Here is a 13783-nt window from a genome sequence, read left to right on the forward strand (position 1 = left end):
TGATCCCATCAGAAGCAGAGAAATCATCTTTTCTACTCAGCAGTAAAACTTTAGCCTGGCATTAAGAGTTCCATTCTTGCACATCAGCGTTAAAGCCCCTGCACCTTTTTTTTCATAGTTGTCTATGCTGAAAAAAAAAGTTAGCTCCATTTTAAGACACTTAAAAGTACTACATAAGAAAAGATTGCAGATTCTGAGGTTGCTTCTATTAGTATTGAAAAAACCCTAGCCTAATTTGTTAATTTGTTGCACGACTTATGCACTCAAGTATCTGTGCAACTTGAAATTTCATTGTCCTTACTATTATCACCAAAAACAATTAATATGAATGAAAATGTTTCTAAGTACAATCAATTAAAGCAAGCTTTGAAAAATACCAGCAAACAAATAATTTTTTGAGAATACTCACTTCTGGAGAAGCTGTCATATTTCAACGAAAAAAATCTAGAGGAAGTCCGCCAGATATAGTTCCGTAAGTTTGCTGGAGAATAACAAGACTTCTCTTGCTTCTGAAATAGTAGCTGAGCCACCATTCATGTCCTAAAAGAAAGAAACATTATGACAACAGTAAAATAATGATTAGTAGTATGCTGGATTTCCCATCCGTATAGCTATTCTAGACTTCACAAATGGTAAAATGTCAATTACAAGGATGTCTTCTTTTCCTGAATTATTTTCTAAACCCCAGCGTGGTAAATTCTTTAAATTAGTGCATTACTTCAGTTGAAAGCACTGTAAGAGATGGGAAATTTCCACACTTAATGCTAAGTATCTCAGTAATAAAAGTAATAGCCATCGTTATTGCAATGCCACAAACAAGGGGGGGAGAAAGCGATCTCATAATTATAGCAAGCCTTTTCTGAAAGTGTCTGTCAGGGTGAATTCTAATGCTGGCATAAACAGGAGTAAATTATTGTCCATGGGTTAGAAATCTCTACAAGTAAAAAGGCACATGAGAACTAAGAGAGAAAAAGCACTTTGGGAGGGCCAAGCAAAACCCTTCTGGTCTTCCTGACCTGCTCTGCTCCAGCAACAGCTTCCAAGCAGAAGCTGGTTCTCAGCTAGGAACCCCCTGCTGATCCAAGCAAATGTTCTGACCTGCCAATTACTGAATTTAAAATGAAGAGCCCTTCTGTTGTGTTGCCTCATTTTTTCTTTCTGCATCTTTTTTGCTTTCCAAGAAAATAATGAAATGCCAGGAAAGTGATTTTCAAGAATTTACCATCAGCTATTCCACAGACATTCTTTAATAACACGTGGTGATGAAGGAAGAAGGGTCAGGGAAGGATATTGAGAGAATCACATTATCCAGGGCAGTATAGTAAACTCGCATACTGGATGCAAGCCAGAGCTAGAAATAGACACAAAGCATGAAGGAGAAAGAAAACTACCAGGAATCTTGTCTGCCTTCTGTTAGGTAGTAAGTTAGTCATCTTCAGGTGTTCTTATAGCAACTCAGGCCTTGGCTTCAGCTAGGCTATCGTGTTCAGCGCTTTGACCCTGTTCGTTTGTTTCTGGAAGAGAGGATAACCTGGTGGTTAGCAAGTTGGCCTCAGAGCTGGAACACCAGAATTTAAAAATGACTAAATGAATCACTGGTGTTTTTCTGGTAAAGACATCTGGTTCTGAGAGCTCCACCTATGAGGGTGTCTTAGCTGAGCAAGGATCTCTTGAGTGGAGTGTGCTTCTTGGGAAGCAAGCAGGCACCCTCAGTGACTGCCGCTACCAGCACCATCTACCCCGAGAGGGACATGGGTGCCAAGGGCTTCTTTTCCCTCTGGATTAGTTTCTGACTGCAGTCAGAATCTCCAGAGAAACAACCTCCCAAGACTGTTTGGAGAGGTGGACTGGTTAACATGCTGGATCTGGGACCAGTTGAATTAAACTTTATCATCTATTTCCCATTTTTTTGAGTAGTGCACTGTAGGAAGCAACAGCCCTCTGCTTCACACTGGTATTTTCGTTTCCCATTTGAAGTGGATCTTTTTGACGCTTCAGAGGGGCCATATAAAAAGATATGTTTGTAAGGCTTCGACAAGAAAGGAAGCAGCTGTGTATCACTATATGAAATGACTTTTATATTCTCCAGTATAGATTATGCTTACTGTGGAGTAAAATCGTTGAACAAATTCAGGCAGACGCTAGTAGCAGTGCTCCTTTGAGGATTTTGTTGCTTCTGATGAATGAAGCACAACCCCTAAAGCTTTCTGGGTTGCTTCTGCTGAGTCTGATCATGTTTAAAGCCCCTTACTGCCTGATCCTAAGGTGAGTAGAGCAGACTGGAATGATGCTCCTGAGCCATAGGTGACAGAAAAGCCACCTCTGTAGTAGTTGGTGATGGGAGCGTTGCCTTGTTCACCACAGTTAAATCAAGCACAGCTCTTTTGATGAAACATGGAGTAAGGTTTCTCTGCTTTCCATAGAAGAACACACAAGAAGTCTCATGGTAACTAAGACCAGCTGCTGGAGTCATGAATTTTTATGAAGGGCTTTCTGGCAGACACATTAAATAATGCCTTTAGTCCACATATTGGCTCTCTGAAGTAATTTTTCTATCACCGGCTCTGCAGATGGGTGATTTGTTGCAGCACACGCTGCAATTTAAAGTTATTGGTCCCTATGACAAAAGGCTCTTATACTTGTCAATGTTGTCGCATTTGCAGTTTCGCTTCCGCTCAGGATGATGCTGGTAAATAGAAGAATTATTGAAGGGAGAGGAAGAGAGAGAGATTCTTTCACCCCCTGAGGACTCAGTTTATATTTACCACTTTTAGCACCAGTTGAATTTATTTACATTTTGGTACTGGTTCTGGCTTCCAGGCTATCGGAATTGTTCACACACGGCTTGTCTCAAACGAGCATCACCAGAGTACACCCTTCAAGGACTGATATTTCACAAGTTGGGCCTGAAACAATCTAATATTTATTTCCCAAATGGGCCCCCGTGGTTCCATTGAGCAGTATTTCACCTGCACACCTTCAAGGCTTGTGAAGGAAAAGCTTCCAGGTTCTGTAGCACAGAGGTTGCATGTTGGTAAAGGAAAGCAGAATCTATTCTGTGAAATACAGTGGAGGTCTGTTGGGAAAAACTATTTGAAAGAAATCCCTATTGCTTGAACCCAGTGGGTTCGTCTTATTACAGATGTGTTATGGTAAGACTTTCAGATGAGTCTGGCAAATTCTTCTCCATGATATCTCTTGAAATATAAATTCCAGTTTTCACCTCAAACTTGATTGTGTTCTAGAACACCAGAACCCAGGGAGAAGGTCCTTCTCCGGTCAAGTTCAGTAACTAAAACTAGTGGGGTGATCACCTACTGCTGATTTAGCCACCACCTCTCCTTGCTACCGTGTTTATTTCAAGAGGCTGGGTCCTGTTGGTACTCAGCAGCTCAGCCTGATGCTCTGAAGTCTGGTGGTTGCCGTTGTAAACGATGCTCATAAACATTCTGCTAACTGTTGGGAGCTGGCTTGGGGGAAGTGTTATTTATTTCTGGTTCTATTTTTTGAAAGCACACCATGCTCTAGGTGTGCATGATGACACCCTTCCTTTTTGGAGATGGGGCTTGTCCGGCAGCTATGTAGAATGCTGCTGGTTTTGCAGTGACAGAATGAGGAAAAGACCATTGCTGCTTGCCCTGTAGTTCATTATAGCCACCAGTGCCCATTTCAATGTTATCTCCAAGGTTTCACAAAGCTTCGTTTCCTTTGCCTGTGTTTCCTGGCAGTCGCATACCTTTCAGTTTTGTATTTCTGCAGCTCTGATTTATATCTGTTGAGAAGGGGATGGAGAAGGCCCATGACGGTTCTAAAACTGAGTCCATCAATCTGTCATTTACTCTAGAAAGACACTGTGTTGTCACCTACCTGCCTTTGTTTTTGAAGCCATACAGTGCAGGCTTGGGGTTTTTACATGTGAAAGACTTTTAACAGACCGAAATGCACGTGGATTTCATACTGTTCCTTGCTGGCATTCCCCCTGTTTGATTACAGCACAGCTGTACAGAGCTTAAACTGTAATGAAATGGATTAGTGAAAACTGCATGTAATGACCTCTGACTTCCTCTTACAAACTGCAGTCCCCCTTAATTAGCTGCTACAGACTCAAGTTCTGTTGTTGCTTTTGTGACTGGAGTTTATTTTATCCAAGTCCATCCTTGCTTATTCAAATGCCTTCCCTCCTTCTTCCAAAGCATAATATTTGAGGGAATTTCTTAAGAGGTGGGAACTTTCTTAGGGCTTTGGGCTGCCTTACAATGCATTTAAGGCTAACATCTGATCTGTGTGAGCAAGTGACACAACACAAGGCCTGTATGTCCCTGCCTGTCTATACGCAGGCTGAGGAAGAAAATTGAAGGAGATGTGGAAGCCAGTGTTGGCTGTCAGCAAAAGCAAAAACCCTTTTGGCTTTGATCATGCTCTTTTGTTTGCCAAGAGAGGCAGAAACTTCTGCATGACTATACAGAATGCCACCTGCTCATTTGGCATTGTGAGTTGTCTGAGCTTACTATTAAACTAATACTGTCCTCAAAGGGTAGTTATTAATTTTGCAGTAGAATGTGCTCTTTTGCATTGATTATTCTCAGCAATCTTTATCTATTTCTTAATCTGAATTTAGCCAAGTTCTCCCCTATACTGGATAAAGAAAGGTGCAGGCCTGGCTCTGAGTACAATAATGCGTGCTCAGTCCTCAGAAGTAAATAAATTTGTGCTGATATATCCCAGTTTGATTATTTGGCAAATGGGTAAAAATTGAGGTGTTACTGAATTTCTCTAGCTGGAAGCAAATGGAAATTATTTTGTTCGAGTATTGTATTTACTTAGAAATATGAAATGTATACGCATATTTTAAAGTATTTTCTGTCTCGTATCTGCTCCGTTACAGCAGTACGGCTGTGCTAGGTTGATGACAACAGTAAAGCAGTAAATTTTAAACCTCTTTGTGAACATGAGGGGGACATTACTCGTCAGTGTAAATCTCCTTCCTTTCAGCCCTGACCTACATACCTACATTCATGTGCTCGGTCTGAAGTGTGTAAATGTTTAAGGAGTCTCTCCAGGGTCAGCTCCTATTAAAGTCAAGCATGTGCATTAAGAGTTTGCAGAATTTGAATCTTCGTTTCTGGCAGAGTGCCTGTAGTTTTTATTATACTATAGGAGGCTGGGGGGGGGGAGGAAGCAAGCTGCCATTGAATGCTAGTGAACTGACACAGCAGATGAGTTGCAGCCTATCATGAGTGTAAAAATATGCCTGCTAAACCATATTTAGACAAGCCTTCAAGCATGTACCACTTCTTCTATTGCAAGAGTAGCTGGTTTGAAGCCATTTCTCTTGGATGAAGTAATATTTAAAGAGCTTTCAAATGAATATTACTTAATAAAATGAAACACTGAAGAGTCAAATGGTGTCAGTATAAGCTACTAACACTACATTGTTTTATTTGAGACTTTGTTGTGTTCATTTTTTACCCATTAAAAGTGTTGACTCAATGACAACTACTTGCAGATGCAGAGAATAATGGCAGAAAAGACCACAGAAGTATCAGTTTCTAGCCTTTCTATCCCACAGTTTTTCAGGAAGGCAAAATCTCAGCAGATTTGTGCAAGGAGAGATGCTTATCTAAATACACAGCCAGCACAACCAGGGCTCATACCTGTAGCTGAAGAAGTTTTTGTTTGCTTTTGTGTTTCACCTTATGTCCTGTCTGGTGGCCAGTGCGTCCTGCAGTCTGCGAGCTCAGGTTCCAAGCTTTCTGGGACACACACACTGTGCAAAAAAAATAAATAAAAATAATCATAATTAAAAAAAAAAAAAAGATGAAGGGTTGAATGCTGAGAGCCAGCTATTTATTGTGCTTTGGGTGTAGTAGCTAGTCTGTTGCATGTGTTGGGGGAAGGGGAGGTAGCTCTAGGACAGTTTAATTCTGCAGGGTTTTGTCATCCTCCTTGCGGCTGGAAGCTGGAGGGGGACAGCTGGGCACACAGCAGGCAGCCTTTCAATTAAGTGGAGGTGGTGGTAAGCTTGTCAGTGACACTTCCTTGCCTCTTGACCAGGCAATTTAACAGAACCGACAACTGGTAGGAAAAAAGTACAGATTTTGAAAAACATCTGATAACCTTTTTGGGTGTGGGGGGTGGGTGGGTGGGAAGGATTTGAAAGTGTTCAAATATCCTGCTTAAATATTCCCAGCTGTAAACATGCTTTTTAATTATTATTATTTTATTTTTTTATTCAAGCCAACCTTTGTTTTGCCATGTTGGCTAATTTACATAAGGTTTTAAATAATTTTGAATTCAAAATTTAAGCTTTTAAAAACTATGTAACTTTTCAATCTGAAATGGTTGGAATTGTTTTTTCATGAACATTCTTTTTTTGGGTGTGATTTCAAATTTGTATCGTGGTTTGGGAGGGAATTTTCAGCATCTTGAAAATATTTGCATAATAGGAATGCTATTCCCCAGGCAGCTGCTGACTACTGTCGTGACAGTTTTGAAGATGTGGATGTGTTGCTCCCCAGAACTTGAAAGAGGTCACCCACCAAATTCCTTTCACAGAGGATGTCAAACTGCTTTCATCTGTAATAAATCTTCCTTTCTGTCTCACCGATCTGCAGTTGGAGCAACACCTTAAAAGTACTAACAGCATTATTTTCTTAGTCTTCAGGACATTGCTTCATTTCGCCTCTCCTGCTGAACTGTAAGCCTATTTTTCAGTACATAGTGGTGGAAAACATACACTTCACAAAATAGCAAGCACAGAGAAATGCATGTGCATATTTTATTCGTACTTGAAAACAAAAGTTGTGGTTTGGGAAGCCTTTGAATCCTTTGTGCACTGGTTGTGGGTAGAGATGACTGAACTCTATCCAAAGACTTGTAGAGGGCACCGTCATGTTTTATTAAACATCTGGGAGGCATACCAGGCTTCCTGCAAGTCATCTGGTACAGAAGGGTCTCACTAACTAGTGCTTTGAGGTTTGTCTGAGAGCCATCACTGCCACAGGCTAGAAGGATGAATTTCCTCCAGGAGGTGGCTGACGTGGTGAGGATGGTTGGAAGCGATGGAGGAGGACGTCTCTTGAGCTGGGATATTCTCCACTGCGCCAGAGTCCCCGACTGGCTGCGTAATACGTGCGCACACACAAGAGAAATAAACCATGTGCTAGTATAAGCTCCAAGCAACCATAGCTGGACCATTTTCTCAGTTTGATAATCCATTAAAATTGAGACTGTTTTGTCCTCATGATATTTGCAGTATGAGACTCCGCACGCGAAAGGCAGTTCAGAGCTCTTCCATTCCAGTTCACCACTTCAGGCAGGGTTTATGAATGTTAGAAAATGCAGAAGAAGGGTTGGTTTTGGCTTTGTGAGGAGATGGCTTGTTTGTTTTTGTGTGGGGCTTTTGTTTGTTTTGTTTTAATTTCTGCAGGCTTCCTTTGTTTCTGTTTGCTCTTCCTTGTTATTTTCCCAAACCAGTGAGTCGGCTCGCACAGCCCTGCTCCCAGCCCTGCTGCCTAAGGGGAGAGGCACCGGGTGCGTTACCTATCGGCGGTGCGTCAGGCCTCTGCACAAGGTGCCACTCATCCAAACACATGGGTCTCCACCGTTCCCAGCCCCTAGGACGGCAAAATCTAGTGAGCGAGGGATTTTTTGGCTGCCCGCATGAGTGCAGAGAGCCCCCTGAACATTATTATTCAAACCCGTAAACCTGCGCCAGACTGTTAATGTCTTGATGCTTATTCAAGTGTCAGGGAGTGCTGGCAGATGTCAGAGTAAATGGGAGGCCGTCAATGAGGAAATTGCTTGCCATTCACAGGGTGATTGCTGCAGGCTGTCAGGTAGGTTTGAGAGGATGTCAAGCTGAAACATGAAAGGGGGGAGAGGCAGGAGAAGGTGGGATGGTCCCTTGTCTGGGAGGCAGGGGGAAAGCCTCCAGCAACAGCAACCCTACATCAGTAACTAAACAGAAACAAAGATGCCAACATCCCCCTTTAGAATAAGGCTAGTAAAGGAGGGGTTTGGGACTTTCAAAGCTCAAGGCATGTGGCAGTGGCGGTTTCAAGTATTTGCAGTGATCCAGAAAGGGCAGAAGTCAGTTCACATTCAGTATTCCAGTTTCTCCTGGGGTTATCTGTCATCTGTGTATCATCAGACAGGGTCCTAAAGCAGAGCTTTTATCCATAGTTTAAAAAGACAATATTTGCACAAGGTATTTTATGTGTTTTGGGTAGTCTACTTTGCAGTTAGGAGCACCTCCCAGTAAACTGGATTCTGGCAGCCAGTGAGGGAATCTGGATTTGGTTCTGTTCTTGGCCTTATGTGTTCACTTGCTACATCACGTGCTGTGTGAAGGGTTTCTTCATCGTTAAGAACAAGTGGCATATTTGTCACATCAGCAGATAGGTGAACGGATTTATTTGTAAGATATTTGGGGGAAATTTTATGCAAATAAACAGGAAATTTAATTCACTCTGGACAGTTTATTCATGTGGGGTCAGTTAAACATAGGCCATTAATAAGGCAAGTGACTGCAGTGAATCAACAACTTGAGAGGTAAAAAATCAGGAGTAAGCCATGCGGAGTTGGAATCGACTTTATCCGCCTCCTGTGTTTCCTAGCATTTAAGAGACATCAGGAACTCATGAAACATCTTGCATTGTGCTGTACTTGGTTTTCGGTGGTTTCAAATTTGTATAGTACCCCAATAGTACTGTCAAAGTGATGTTCACTTAAAAGGTGACGGAGCCATTTGTTCCTTGTGTAAATACATTTTTAAAGTAAGCGAACTCCTGGCATTTTTCATCACAGCCAGTGGCTCCTCACTGCATTAACATCCAAGGATGCAGTGCGACTGCCAGGTAAGAAGCAGCCTATAAGCCACCTTAAAGGAAGGAGCTGCTGCTTGTCTTTGAGAGCTGAAGTTGCTTCTCCAACATAACTTCAGCCTTATCTGGCTTGAATTACAGGTACCTTACTGTCATGTGGACCAGCCCTGTGGTAAGGTCAAGATAATTCAGTTAGATATGATGACAGAGAGTGTAACGATTGTTCTTAGAGTTTAGATTGTGTCAACCCATTGCTGTGGTCATCTTCACTGCTTGCCTCACAGGTTTCACGGGAAGGAAAGCAGAACTTGTGTGATACCTTATAACAGTCAGCCCTAGGACACGCGAGCAGTAGTAGCTTGGATAAATCCTCTTTGTTACTTGGGAGAGAAAATAATGCTCTTTAAAGGACATCTGTCTTTTCCTTCTGTTCCCCACCCAGGTCAGCAGTTGAGGTGAATATTCTGAAGGTGAACAGTTTCGAAGACTTGATCTTTGTTGTTACACATGGGTTGTCACCCATTTAATTGACAGAAGCACCACGTGTGGAGTGTGAGATGACTGAATGGGGTCCTTGCAGAGTTTCCCTGTTAACTCTGAAGCTTTGGCTCCTAGATAAAGCTTCAGAAGTTGGGTACTGCACTCCCTGGCCTGCCACATTATACAAAATTTGATAGATTTGTGCCTTTCTTTGGTGTCTAGGCAGTACCTATCTCCTTTCCAAACAGCACTGATATCTCTTGAGGCTAGACTTGAGAGAAAAGCCATCTACAATTTTATTATTTCCTGTATGATTCCTCCTTAGCTATGTCATCCCAATGCTCCATTTCCTTGTCCCATCTACCATGTAGTATTTAATCCTTCCATATTGTTGTCAGTCTGCTTCCGTTTCTTTCGCATGGTCTTGGTGCTAACAGGGAGGTTGTTGAGCGGGCTACAAGAGGCTGTCTCCAGCTCCGGTGCCCGCTGCACGGAGGTGTAAGGGGTCCTTTCAGCGCGAGTCTAGCTCAGGCCCCTGGTTGAGTTGTCACTAGTTAGCAAGTCGGAAGGAGCTGTGCTGGCAGGCTCACACATGCTTGTAGAGCAGGCAGCTTTCAGAAATTTAGTTTGTTTGAATTTGGGTAGTTCTTACCTGGAAACATTCAAGGCTAATGACAGTGAGCATATTCTTCCAAATGTCAAGTCTCTGAGTGTCTTCTCAGAAGGTAACAGTAACACATAAAAAAGAAGTGTAGAAAACACAGGGACATAAAATATTGGACTTCTGCTCAGTACCTTTTCAGAAGAGCAAAAATAATTTTACCTGAGACTTGCACTGAGTCTGAAGGGTACCTGCCATCAACAGTTTTAGCTTAGGTTGTTTAAACTGTGACCAAGTTGTAAATCTCATTGCAAAGTACATGTTACGGGAAGTACTGTGTGCTCACCAGAAATCTCTTAGTCTTTGGTCACAATTGCACTGTCACACCGCTCCATCAAAACATTTAAGGCTATGCTTTTGCATTCTCCTTTGTCAATTGCTGAAGCATATTCGTAATTTCTAACTTGAAGGCAAGGCTTAAGTGATCTTCTGGGCTTAGGTCCCCAATCTAATTTAACATTATAAGTTGAACCTGAAACAGTTTTTTGAAAATCAAAATAAGACAAGATGTTTGGTATCAGGTTCTGGAAATGCTTTCACCTGTGCAGGTGTCTCAATGATTTCAGCAGGACTTCTGTGCACAGATCTAAATGTGTGCGCTGATATTGCCAAATTAATTCTTGCTTTTGAATTTGGGATAAATGAATGCAAACGCTGAAACTTTTCATTGGTCTGTGTTAAGAACCTGCTGTGTATGTGATTCTGTTAAGTACCTTTTGAAATGCCAAATGTATGTTATGTGCTCTGTATATAACATGACTTCTCTACAAAGAGTTAAATGCTACTTTTCATTTATTTTGACCTTCCCCTTATTTGAAACCGCAGGTTAGTTTTGGCAAGCATTAATAGCTCTTAAATGATTTGTAATCTGTTTTTAATATGATCCTAGTTCAAGTTCAATGTGAATAAACGTAGGGCTTAAATGAAACCTGATGTCTTCCTGCTTCATGCAGGGAAGTGCTACAGACCACAGGGTAGGGCCCGAGAAGTTTACACAACAACAAGTATTGAAATGTTAAAAGAACGGACATCAGCCGTTTTCTCTTAATTCTTTTTTGATGGTTCTTTTGGAGTTGCGGCAGGCGGCTAGCAGCTAGTCTGGCTGATTGTTTCACATTGCTCTGACAGAACTGTCCAGACAGTTGCTTGCTGAAACAGGACAGAGTATTTTCTTTTATTGCTTAAAATTCAACGCTGGTTAGTAGTAATACAGGCAGCACTTGCACGACCTAACTAGTAAAAGATCACTTGGTAAACCGAGGGAAGTGGTTTCTCATTTATCACTAGGAAATAACAAGTGTTTGGCTGGGGGGACGTAGCACAAGCAACACTGTATGCTCTGTACGTAAACTCAGTGCTAGAATTCCCCACAGAGTAGCGAGAGAAACAGGGATATGAACAATTAAGGGAGCTGGAAGGATAAAAGCTGAAAGGTGTGCTGTTAGAGAGAGGGGAGAAGACTGGTAATGGTACCAATTTACATCCTCGCCAAGTTAGGGTCTGAAGCTTTCTCTAGTTTGGCAGACAGGTCAGAATTGACTTGCTTTCTTGTACAGAGTTGCAGGCTATTTTCTTTAGAACTGAAATAATAATTTTTGCTATTTCCACAAAAATCTACTGTCACCCAAATTCCTCAGGGGTGAGACAAAAATAGTTGACATTTGAAATAAGGAAGAGGGAGTGGGCTGTTTTATCAGTAGACAGATATTCAACCATATGAAACTTGTGGAAGTTAGTCTACAACAGAAACTGCAGAGAAGTAACAAATCTCATTATCCGTTGTAGGTATTTCCAGGCGTGGTGATTTTTCTCAAGTTTCATTTCCTTATGTCATATGATTACATTAAATAGTCTTCCCCTTCTATTCTGTATAACTTTTAATTCTTACGTCTCGGAGCAACACTGAAAGGTATGAATATGTTGATATGAAACTTACCAGCATAGCTACTAGTTATCAGAAAAGTAACCTGAATTATCTTGAAAAAATATTTTTGTTCTATGCAAGTATTGAAAGTTTGGGAATTACGCGCCATGTTCTTTGATAGTTGACATCGGCACTGGTGTTTCACCCTGCCTTTTCTTGAATGGTCAGGAGCCTGCTTACTACTAGTCTGCATGGTAATTTTGTATGCATTTGTTGGTGAGGGATTATCACTATCTACTAGATGAAAAAATCTCTTCTATCCTACAGTGATGTTTGTTTGGAAGTAACACATTCAGATTTTACACTCAAGTGAAAAATGGGTTTTTACAGTAGTAATGAGGGTGGAGGTAAGATGGGACTTGCGATCAGATTTTCCCAAGAGCTCAAATACATGGACAGAGTGGTCTGCAATTTGAGTTCGTAGTCTGTATTTCTACCACAGTGGAGGGTCTATGTTAAATCCCAGCCTAAATGTTGGCCTTCGTGCCAGCAGATCCAGCCATGGATATGGGTCTGAGTTGTAGGAGAACTTTGCACAGCAACTGCATTTAGTGTGCACCAGTCTAATTGGTTTAATCAGATCCCATCTAGTTTTTTTTACTTTTTATTTGAGCTTAATTCCCTTAATCCGTGTTGCTGTTGTGACCAGTACCCTATAAAAAATATAAGAACAAATAAGCAAAGCATTTTAGCAATCCAGATTGGGCATGTCCTAGAAATGTTGACTCATAATTGTGTTTCTCTTACCTCCTTACAGTTTGTGACCTCCTCTAAACTCTTGCCAAGTGATTCATAACCGCCTGCACTACTGCAGAGCGGCCGAGCAATGCCAGGCACAGCAGACAAATTGTCTCTCTTGCCTAACGCGATACTTCATTGTGGCCCGGTGAGCTGTAGCATTTGCCAGTCTTGCAGCAGCGCAGCGCTGCTGATTCACAGGCAACGCGTGGCTCTCTGCACCACCCTGCTGCCACTCTGGGGTTGTCCTCTCCGCTGGGAAGCACAGGGTCTGCCTTCGCTCTTGTCAGCCTGGACCAAAATAAACCAGGCTTAATGTGTGCAAACATACCATTACTTCAGTAGAATGTTTCTGCTTTAAGTCAAAGAGTGTGGCTGAAAATACATGAGATGAGGGGAGGAGAAAACCATTGTTTGGTTTCTGAGGGGGGCAAAAGGAAAAAGGGAAAATCCTTTATCCGAATGAAGTCTGAATTTTTTTCTAGTGGATTCCTTGTAAGTATGCCAACAAGAGTTGTAGATTTGTAGGGTAAACAGGAATTTAGTAAGAATATTAAATGATGTATTGCACTGGCAAACCTGTTACAGACCGGAAATGGTATTAGAAAGAAACATTACAGAGCGGAGCCTGAGGAAGATAAGTAGCACCACCCTCAGACATACACCAAAGTGGGAAAAAGGATGAGAAAGGTACATGTGAAACTGCTGTGGCCTCTGACTTGGCCTCGTGTCATCTTCTCCAGAAGTCACGCAGCAGTGTCATTTAATTGCCTTGCACTGTGACACTGTGCAAGGGGACAGGGCGGGCTTGGATGCGAATCCCCAAGTTGAAGAACTCGCACGTTGTTTCGGGAGATCTCACGTGCACATTTATCAAGTCCGGATTCCAGAAGGGGATCGTGTGGGCAATTTACTATTATTATCATGCCAGCTCAATAATTTTAAAATCAGATTTTTAAAGTATTTCTTTCTAGAGACTGAATTTATAGAGATGGAAATGCAGGTAGGACTTCATGACTGCCTCCAAAATCGACCTGGCCAAAGGAGCTCAGGTTTATATGTTCCTTCTGCTGTTGAGCACAGAAATAGCCAGAGGCACCTGTCTTGCAAGCGTTTAACTACTGGGGACAGTTTTTCTTCAGTTACTGAGAGATT

At 41.9% G+C, this 13783-nt stretch overlaps 1 protein-coding gene across 2 annotated transcripts in view; it reads left to right on the forward strand.

Annotated features, from left to right (window-relative positions):
• RASGEF1B (RasGEF domain family member 1B) overlaps nucleotides 1-13783 on the forward strand; it is a 156056-nt gene that overhangs the window by 109367 nt on the left and 32906 nt on the right. The gene's annotated exons all lie outside the window — the stretch shown is intronic.

The sequence above is a fragment of the Anser cygnoides genome, chromosome 4, assembly GCF_040182565.1.
Source record: "Anser cygnoides isolate HZ-2024a breed goose chromosome 4, Taihu_goose_T2T_genome, whole genome shotgun sequence".
Classification (NCBI taxonomy): Eukaryota; Metazoa; Chordata; class Aves; order Anseriformes; family Anatidae; genus Anser; species Anser cygnoides.